The sequence below is a fragment of the Neoarius graeffei genome, chromosome 14, assembly GCF_027579695.1.
Source record: "Neoarius graeffei isolate fNeoGra1 chromosome 14, fNeoGra1.pri, whole genome shotgun sequence".
Taxonomy (NCBI): domain Eukaryota; kingdom Metazoa; phylum Chordata; class Actinopteri; order Siluriformes; family Ariidae; genus Neoarius; species Neoarius graeffei.
The window spans coordinates 46,205,371-46,216,535 of NC_083582.1; positions in this window are offsets into that span (position 1 = coordinate 46,205,371).

The window sequence follows — 11,165 nt, forward strand, 5'->3', positions numbered from 1 at the left end:
AGATTAAACCCATAAGGTCTGAGCAGCAGCCATGCAGCTGTGCATTAACTCAGTGACACTAGACTATCTCTGGGCACAGGTCCTGGGTGATTGAAATGGCTGTGAGGCTCACTCTCTTTTAAAGCCTGGCCCCCCTTTTTTTGGATGCCAGAGAGATCAAGGCATCCCAGATTTATGAGCATGGTGCGAAATGGATGGCTAATTCAATCAAGTCCATTATTCCTCAGGCCTTGCTCTGCTATCTGCACTCACCGCGCAGGCGTTTTGATGCATTGCCTTTCTTCTGAGCTTCTCACTCCTCCTGAAATCAAAGGGACTAGTGGTCCAAGAGGAGGAACACATCAGGGCAATTTCAGCATTCTGGATTTGACATTTGAACTCCAATTGACTTGCAGTGTGTCACATTACCTGCTCAGTCAAACAGTTGGATATCTTGTAATGTAAGCTTTTAGAGAATGCAGAGAAATATTCAAAAGCGTCACATAAATTAACATATTACAGATATACACTCACTGGCCACTTTATTAGGAACACCCATACACCTGCTGTTTTATGCAGTTCTCTAATCAGCCAATCCCTTGACAGCAGTGCAATGCATAAAATCATGCAGATACAAATCAAGAGCTTCAGTTAATGTTCACTTCAAACATCAGAATGGGAAAAAATTGTGATCTCTGTGACTTTCACTGTGGCATGGGTGTTGGTGCCAGATGGACTGGTTTGAGTATTTCAGAAACTGCTGGTCTCCTGGGATTTTCACACACAGCAGTCTCTAGAGTTTACACAGAATGGTACGTAAAACAAAAAACAATGAGTGAGCGGCAGTTCTGTGGGTGGAAATGCCTTGTTGATAAGAGAGGTCAGAGGAAAATGGCTAGATCGGTTCAAGCTGCCAGGAAGGATATAGCAACTCACAGCAACTCTTTACAACCATAGGGAGCAGAAAAGCATCTCAGCATGCAACAGCAGAAGACCACATTGGGTTCCACTCCTGCCAGCTAAGAACAGGAATCTTAGAATCAAGAACAAGTTCCTATTAAAATGGCCAGTGAGTGTATAGCAATTTATTAGTGTTATGCATACAGCAAGGTTTTTTACTATCTATCTATTTTTTGAGGATGACACATTTGAAACAAAGTTCAAGGACATATGTGGAATACATATACAAATACACTATATATACCTATGGACAGCATGGTTTTGTAGCGGGTAGCATGTCCATCTCTTAGCTCCCCAGTTCAATCCTCTACTCTGTGTGGTCTGTCTGTGTGGTGTTTCATGTTCTCCTTGCATTCATGTAGGTTTTTTCTGGGTTCTCCAGTTTCCTTTCACCAGCCACATACCTGACAACAGAGTTGAATTGATGTGAATGAGCATGTGAATGTGTGTGTGCATGGTGTGATGGACTGGTGTCCCATCCAGAGATTGTTCCCACCTCACTCTTGGTGTTCTTGGGATCAGCATGCTGAACAACTGAAACTTTAATCGAATGAACATCTCATCTCATCTCATTATCTATAGCTGCTTTATCCTGTTCTACAGGGTCGCAGGCAAGCTGGAGCCTATCCCAGCTGACTACGGGCGAAAGGCGGGGTACACCCTGGACAAGTCGCCAGGTCATCACAGGGCTAACACATAGACACAGACAACCATTCACACCCACATTCACACCTACGGTCAATTTAGAGTCACCAGTTAACCTAACCTGCATGTCTTTGGACTGTGGGGGAAACCGGAGCACCCGGAGGAAACCCACGCGGACACGGGGAGAACATGCAAACTCCGCACAGAAAGGCCCTCGCCGGCCACGGGGCTCGAACCTGGACCTTCTTGCTGTGAGGCGACAGCGCTAACCACTACACCACCGTGCCACCCTCGAATGAACATATGAAAAAAATAAGAATCCCCAGATCCAACACCATCCTTAGCTTTACTGATACCGTGAACTAAAAAAATAAGTCTAAAATCTCTTTTAAATCAGGGCAGTGTCATTGGGCTCCCACTGGGTAGGAAGCACCCCTCAAAGCTGATGGGTAAATGGCATCATTTTCATAAAAATACTCTCAGAACCATGAAATAGAGGTTGAAGTGGGTAATTTTCCCCCTATGTGCTCACAACTTTTATTTTTCTACAGTAAAGTTATTCCATTTGCATGTAATTGCACATCACTATCTGGTGGGAAGGTACAGAAATGTCTTTCTGATAAGTTATATTATTACCTCCATTCCTAAGCTTTGAGAATTACAGAGTTTGCACTGTTTATTGGCCAAGTGGGTCTCAGGTGCAGAAGGGATCTAAGAGTTGGAAGCGTCTTTATCAGTTCCTTATTATGACTGGCAAAGCCCCAGTATGAGCATTAACCAAAACTATATTTCGACAGAGATCTTCTTCTATTCCTAATCAACAAATCTTCATTTTGTCAAATTAAGTTAAAAGACAAAAATTCTTTGGAGACTAGGGAGGGTGAGTGTTTTGCATTTTTGTAATAATGTCTCTGTAGCAACTTCAAGCTAGAGACAGTAAATTCATAGTCTTATTTTTTGGGGGAATATTTCAAGAACTACAATGGGTAAAAAAAAAAAAAGGTTCAGGATGGTGAAATAAGAAACAGAGCCTTTGGTAGTTTCACATGTAAAAAGAGTCTGAGTTGTATTAGTAAGGATATCTGTACATAAATGCAAAATATATTCAGAACATTAAAGACCTGGAAATCTCCATTTATATAATGGTTTTATAATGGTAAAATATTTGTTTGTGTGTGTGACACACGTCAGGAAAGGCATCCAGCGTAAAACTGTGCCAAATCTAACATGCGGAATGAAAAGAGAAATGCCATACCGGATTGGTCAGGGCCCGGGTTAACAACGACTGCCTCTGGTACTGTTGGTCAACAGGGTGCCAGTGGAAAGTGTGCTACTGTTGCGCCAAAACGGAGAAGGAGAAAGAGAGGGGGGAGGCGTGTTAGGAGACAGCGTGAAAGATGGAAGGGAAGGAGCTTAGAATTGAGGGTAGGAACACTGAATGTGGGAACATTGACTGGCAGAGCAAGAGAGTTAGCAGGTATGATGGAAAGAAGGAAGTTGGACATTTTGTGTGTGCAGGAGACAAGGTGGAAACAGGGAAGCGAGGGATGTACAGCAGGTAAGAGTGATGAAAGATGTAAATGGAAATGTGCTGACAAACAGAGTGTATTAAGAAAGTGGAAAGAGTACTTTGAGGATTTATTAAATGAGGAGAATCCAAGAGAGAAAAGGTCAGATTCATTGGAGACAGCAAATCAGGAAGCAGAGTTGGTTAGTAAGGATGAGGTGAGGGCAGCCATGAAAAGAATGAAGACTGGGAAAGTAGTCGGACCAGATGGTATCCCGATTGAGGCTTGGAGATGTTTGGGTGAGATGGCTGTGGAGTTCCTAATGAGATTGTTTAATAAGATCCTAGAGAATGAGAAAATGCCAAATGAATGGAGAAAGAGTGTGCTAGTCCCAATATACAAGAATAAGGGAGATGTACAGAGCTGCAGTAATTACAGAGGAATAAAATTGATGAGCCACACCATGAAGCTATGGGAAAGGGTATTGGAGGCGAGATTGAGAAGAGAGGTAGCAATCTGTGAACAGCAGTACGGGTTTATGCCAAGAAAGAGCACGTCGGATGCAATTTTTGCTTTAAGAATGTTAATGGAGCAGTACAGAGAAGGCCAGAGAAAGCTACATTGTGTGTTTATAGACCTGGAGAAGGCATACAATAGAGTGCCGAGAGATGAGTTATGGTATTGTATGAGAAAGAGTGGAGTGAATGAGAAGTATATCAGAGTGGTGCAAGACATGTATGAGAACAGTGAAACAGCAGTGAGGTGTGCAGTTGGAACGACTGAATGGTTCAAGGTGAAGGTGGGACTCCATCAAGGATCTGATTTGAGTCCTTTTTTGTTTGCCATAGTGATGGATAGCTTGACAGACGAAGTGAGGCAAGAGTCACCATGGAACATGATGTTTGCGGATGATATTGTGATGTGTGGTGAAAGTAGAAAGGAGGTTGAGTTGGGTTTGGAGAGATGGAGGTATGCATTGGAATGAAGAGGAATGAAGGTGAGCAGGAGCAAAACAGAATACATGTGCATCAATGAGAATGGGGATGAGAGTGTAGTGAAGATGCAAGGAGCGGACGTAAAGAAAGTTGGCGAATTCAAGTACCTGGGGTCAACTGTGCAGGAAAATGGGGGCTGCGATAGTGAGGTGAGAAAGAGAGTGCAGGCAGGGTGGAGCAGTTGGAGAAGGATTTCGGGAGTCATTTGTGATAGGAAAGTCCCAGTAAAAGTGAAAGGTAAGCTGTATAAGAGAGTAGTGAGACCAGCTGTGATGTATGGATTGGAGACCGTACCCTTAACGAAGAGATAGGAGGCAAAGTTGGAGGTGGCGGAGTTGAGGATGTTAAGGTTTGCGATGGGAGTGACAAGGCTGGACAAGATAAGGAACGAGCACATCAGAGGAACAGCACATGTGGAGAGCTTGGGAATTAAGCTAAGAGAGATGAGACTGAGATGGTATAGGCACATCCTGAGAAGAGATGCAGAGCATGTGGGAAGGAGAATGTTGAGGATGGAGCTGCCAGGCAAACAAAAACGAGGAAGACCAAAGAGGAGATACAAGGATGTGGTGAGAGAGGACATGAAAGTGGCAGGTGTGGTAGAGAAGGATGCAGAAAACAGGGAGCAATGGCAACCCCTAATCGGGAGCAGCCAAAAGAAGAAGAAGTGTGTGTGTGTGTGTGTGTGTGTGTGTGTGTGTGTGTGTGAGAGAGAGAGAGAGAGAGAGAGAGAGAGGAATTTTTAAGAATGGAAAATTTAAGTTTGGAGAGTGGTTCACCACTGCACTACTAGATCATTTGTCATTTTCCCAAAGATATATATTTTTTTACTCAGCAAGGTCAAGAGCAGTGCAGCATAATGCATCTCAAACTAAAATAATTTATTCAAGAGTAGATAATAGCTGGGATTTGGAAATGACCTTCAGTTTGACCCCTGAGTGAAAAAAAAAGATCAGTAAATATTTTATAATATGGCATTAATACAAATCAGAAAATAAATTTATGATAAGGTGAATGCAAATGCATTGTGTATTTTGAGTGGGCTGGATTTCTATACACAAGGTTAAGAAACTGCTCCTCATACATCTCTATAGCCAACAGCCGAAACCAATGCAAATATCCACAATGCTTTGCCTGTTATTTGTTTTTCATGTCCTGAGTAATAACTGTAAAAATGCATAATAAAAAAACAACAACTTTATAATTACATGTGTGGCTGTTTACCTCTCTCTTGTGTGACTTTTCTATGTAAATCAAAATTAGAGAGCTTCATGCTCACTATTTCTAGAAATGGATCAAGTACAAATTGGATTATAAGGTAACAATTTATTATGTCCATGCGCTGTTTTTTAATCTCTACAAATGCATTAACAGTGCAGAGGATTCACACTCTTTTACCCATGTAAATGGTGTTACAATTATTCTCTCATCAGCCCTTTATTACAACTTAGAGAATGGCTGTAATTATTATCATTACCATCATCACCATGATCTGGAACAGCAGTGAGAAGTCTGAGCTTTGGGCATTTTATTTTGAGTTAGTTTTGTGGTCCATTTTCAGCTTCTGTGAATATAATTTTTTTCCCATAATTTCCTTTCCATCAACCACACCTAGAACTTTACTCTATTGTATTTATTTTGTCTCCCTGTATGCCTGCTTGCCAAGAGTCAAACTTTGACCAGGATCCTGTTTGTTTGTTTGTTTGTTTGTTTGTTTGTTTGTTTGTTTGTTTGTTTGTTTGTTAAGCAAATGCTTAAACCGGGTGACAGCACTGACATTAAAAATGGATCAATTCTTGAATAAACCTTCTTACCAGGTAATCACAACAAACTTAGTTATCATGCTAATGATCACTGTAGGATTGTTTGGAAATGCTAATGGACATTTTGTTTGAATGGTAAATAATGTGTATAGTGTGTCTATTTAATATAATTACTTTCAATTTAGGATTATTAGAATTATTGGTAACAGGCAACAGGGGCCTCACGTTGACAGCTACTTTTTGAGGAGCTGCAGTTCAGGGGTGGGTTTCCCAAAAGCATCGTAGCACAAAGATCATTGTTAAATGGTAGATCGAGCATCACAATGAACGATCTCTCCTAGTTAAGATGCTCTTAGCGTTAAGAGGCTTTTTGGGAAACCCACCACAGTTCAGTTCAGCAGCAGGACAAAACCCGAAATCTTCAGGACATCAACAACCTTGCTCCAGCAGAGGACGAGCCAGGCACAGGAGAGCATCTTGAACTCAGCCTATCATGACCTGCAGCAGAAAAGGAGATCCAGGGGTGAAAGCCATTGATCAAGTGGCCAAAAGCCTGGAAAAAGGCAGTCAGGGATTAAGTACCTTGCTCAAGGGCACTTCAGCCCAAGGCTGCCCCACGTTAACCTAACTGCATGTCTTTGGACTGTGGGGGAAACCGGAGCTCCCAGAGGAAGCCCACGCAGACACGGGGAGAACATGCAAACTCCACACAGAAAGGCCCTCACCGGCCGCTGGGTTCGAACCCAGAACCTTCTTGCTGTGAGGCGACCGTGCCGCCCAAATTAAAAATTTTAGCGAAATTAACTCGGAATAAAACCTCCATAGAAGCATGGACACCTTAAATGTGCAGTAGCAATGACTTTATTAAAATTTTCAATGTCAAAACTGAAAATATGAGGCAAAAATTTCAGATTATTAATTTAAAGCCAGATAATTTGATAACTAACCCTGTAAATAACAATATAACTACAACCCCATATCAGAAAAAGTTGGGACGGTATGGAAAATCCAAATTAAAAAAAAAGAAATCAGTGATTTCTAAATTTACTTTAACTTGTATTTCATTGCAGACAGTTTGAATCCAAGATATTTCATGTTTTCTCTGGCCAACTTCATTTCATTTGTTAATATACATCCATTCCTGCATTTCAGGCCTGCAACACATTCCAAAAAAAAGTTGGGATGAGGGCAATTTAGGGATAGTAATGAGGTAAAATGTGATTTGAAACAGATGATGTCAACAGGTGATTGTAATCATGATTTGGTACAAAATCAGTATCCAGGAAAGGCCTAGCATTTGAGGAGCAAAAATGGGCCAAAGATCTCCAGTGTGTCAACAAATGCAGGAGAAATTATCTAAATGTTTAAAAACAATGTTCCTCAAAGAAAGATATGAAGGTTTTTGAATATTTTACCCTCTACAGTGCATAATATCATTAAAAGATTCAAGGAATCCAGAGGAATTTTGGTGCATGAAGGGCAAGGGCGCAAACCTAAGCTGAACACCTGTGATCTCCAACACCTCAGACAACACTGCATCAAGAACGTCATTCCTCTATAGCTGATATACTGTAACCACATGGGCTCAGGACTACTTTGGCAAACCTTTTTCAAGCACTACAAGATGGAGTTACATTCACAAACGCTAGTTAAAACTTTAATGTGAAAAAAGAAAGCCTTATGTTAACTGTGTCCAGAAGCATCATCGACTTCTCTGGGTTCAGAGGCATCTGGGATGGACCTTCACGCAGTGGAAACATATATTGTAGTCAGGCAAATCAGTGTTCCATGTCATTATTAGAAGAAATGGACACCGTGTGCTCTGGACTAAAGATGAAAAGAACCATCCAGACTGTTACCAGTAATGAGTCCAAAAGTCAGGGTCTGTCATGGTATGGGGTTGCGTCAGTGCCCTTGGCAAAGGTAACTCACACTCCTGTGATGGCAGCATTAATGTAGAAAAGTACACAGATCTTGGAGCAACATATTCTGCCTTTTTTGTGAGAAAGAATGGTAACATTGCAAAGTGGTAAAACTTTACTGTCCCAACTTTTTTTGAAACATGTTGCAAGAATCAAAATTGAAGTAAGTGTTTACTTTGAAAAAGAATCAAGTTCATGAGGCAGCCCACATATTGGTGGGCTGCAAGACCATCAAATAACGTGCTGTTGTATTATTTTGAGTGCAATACAGGTCAGAGATTTACAAATCATTGTTTTCAGTTTTAATTTCAATTTCAACATACCGTCTCCACTTTTTCTGATTTGGGGTTGTACATCAGACCAGTGATTAGAATGTTTTATTCCCCTTCAAGAGACCAAACTGATTTCACAAATTTCCTCATCAAAATCATCAACTTGTGTACTAGATCCTTTATCTACATGATTCTTCAAACAAATACGACCAGAAGCAGTCAAAACTCTTCTAAAAATAAATTCTTCACTTAGCACTGGCTATGTACATAAACCCCTTAAACTAGCAGCTATCAAACCCCTGATTAAAAACCCTGACCTCAACCCCTGTTAGCTGTCCAACCATAGGCCAATATCAAACATTCCCTTTATCTCCAAGATCCTAGAAAAAGCTGTGGCACAGCAGTTATGCTCAGTTCTAGAGCTACCCATTTATAGTCTCTCTGAGGAGTACAAGTGTGCCAAAGTGAGACTGGAGATACTTTTAACAGAGGTGAGTGATCCATTTCTAGTCCATCATAATGGGAGGAAATGGGCCCCATCAGAAACAACCAAGGAGGTAAAGGCGGCTCTCAATCACAGGATCCAGGGGCTGAATCCAGCAAGGGAGGAGTGGTCTTGGCCTTGGGACTAGCACACTAGCCTGGAACAAGGCTACTTGGTCTCAGAGATTCAGGCTTATAGTGCAAGAGACACATCAGCAGGAGAGGGAAGAGAAAGTGTGCAAAGTCCATGGCTCAGGCAAGGCAAGAGCAATGGATAATATGGGAAGGAGTGGAGAAAAGAAAGATTTTCTGGAAATAGCTGTGGGAGATGGACACATTCAGAGCAAGGTTTATCATCAAAACTACCTATGATGTCCTTCTATCTCCCAAGAATCTCAGCCAGTGGTACAGAGAGGACCCCACATGCTCCCTCTGCCTGACTCCAGCAACATTAAAATACATATTGGTGGGCTGCAAGACCAGGCTCACTCAAGGCTGATACACTTATTTTGAAGCAGTGCTGGAAAGTCAGCAGATGAGCATCAATGCCCTTCCTTTCCCTTCACTCTGATGGCTGGCAACAGTGTATGTCTGGGAAGGTGAGTGCCAAATAAGACTTGCCTCATCCAAACCAGACACCAGGAGAATTTGACAAGGGCCAAATTATGATGGCTAGAAAACTGGGGCAGAGCATTTCCAAAACGGCAGGTTTCGTGGGGTGTTCCCAGTAATGCAGTAATACCTTCTAAAAGTGGCCCAAGTAAGGACAACCAGTGAACCGGTGACAGTGTCATGGGCACCCAAGGTTCACTGATACACATGGGGAGTGAAGGCGATCCTTGGGTTCTGACATTCATGTGGATGCTACTTTGACATGTACCACCTAACTAAACATTGTTGCAGACCAAGTACACCCCTTCATAGCAACAGTCTTCCCTAATGGAAGTGGCCTCTTTCAGCAGGATAATGCACCCTGACACCCTGCAAAAAATTGTTCAAGAATGGTTTGAGGAACATGACAAAGAGTTGAAGGTGTTGACTTGATCTCCAAATTCCCTTGATCTCAATCCGATTAAGAATCTGTGAGATATGCTGGATAAACACATCCAATCCATGGAGGCCCCACCTTGTAACTAACACCTTGTAACTCCATTGCAAATGTCTTGGTGCCTTCAACCACAGCACATCTTCAGAGGTCTTGTGGAGTCCATGCTGCGATGGGTCAGAGCTATTTTAGTGACACAAGGGGGTCATGTATGATGCATGTATGATGTGTATGTTTTCTTTTGTACACAAAAAAAATCCTGATGTATAATATAATAGCATTATTATTATTATTATTATTATTATTATTATTATTATTATTGTTGTTGTTGTTGTTTTAGATTGCATTGTAAACCCTGAGTGCACCAGAAACTAGCCTGTGGTTGAAATAGCAGCCTCTGTCATCATTATAAGCTTGGCTTGCAATCACTTCCCCTTAAACTTTTTTTTTCCTCCAGTGTGTTGTTTCCCCATTAATCTTCTATCTCCAAGAGCTGTTGGATCAGAAAGTGATCAGCCCCCTGCTGGAGTGCGCCCCCTGACATGCCAGCAGTGGAAATGCGCCAGTGCTCACATCCCTGCCACTGTCAGTTACTATGGCAGCAATGTCGTGTCCAGCAGCACAGGGCCTGGGTGGCCAAACAGCTCTATTCAGCTTCTCAATATGTCCTATCCTCACATTTCATTTACTGTGGAGGAGAGTTGCATAAAGAAAAAGCTTCCAGAATGCTCTATGTTCATTTGACTTTTCCCACTCAAAGAAATGTATGCACTGATGAAAGCATGCTGACCTATCTGACATGCAGGAAACATTTTTAATTTGCCATTGGTTGGGTTTGTGTTTATGTTTGAAATAAGAACATTATTAATTTGCATATATTTCATATAGTATGCGTATGTAATAAAAATTTCAACTTGATATTTCAGAAATAGAATTAATATTGCCATACAAAGATCATTTAGATAACAAACTATTGAGATATTGGTGATTATGGGAACATAATGGCCAGTTATGGGAATAGTAAGTGTATTGTATGTCAAATGTGACTGAATTTTAAACAGTCACTTTCAAGGTTTCACAGCATTTGGGATCTGTGCCACAATAAATTCCCCAAGTACAACCAACTATATCTATTTTTTTCCTCATTTACAACCCCATTTCCAAAAAATGAGGTGTAAAACATCAGTAAAAACAGAATGCTATAATTGCAAATCATGGAAACACTATATATATTACTTTGTAAAGCATCCTTGGGTTAGTGAAAGGTGCTATATAAGTTAAACTTTTTGCTGTTGTTGTTGTTGTTGTTGTTATATTTTACGGAAAATAGTACAAAGACAACACGTTTGTTTTGTTTTTAAATATATGCTCATTTTGAATTTAGTGCCAGCAACACATTTCAAGAAAGTTGGGATGGGGCAACAAAAGCATACTTGCCAACTTTTCAAAATTCTCATGGGGGAGAAAAGTGCATGAACGACATTTTCAATTGGACGAGGGTATGATGCGCGGTTGAAATGATAAAAACAGTGGATCCCAATTAATTGCAAACCATTTGAAATTTATACAATTAAAGAGTTTTTGAATTGTTGA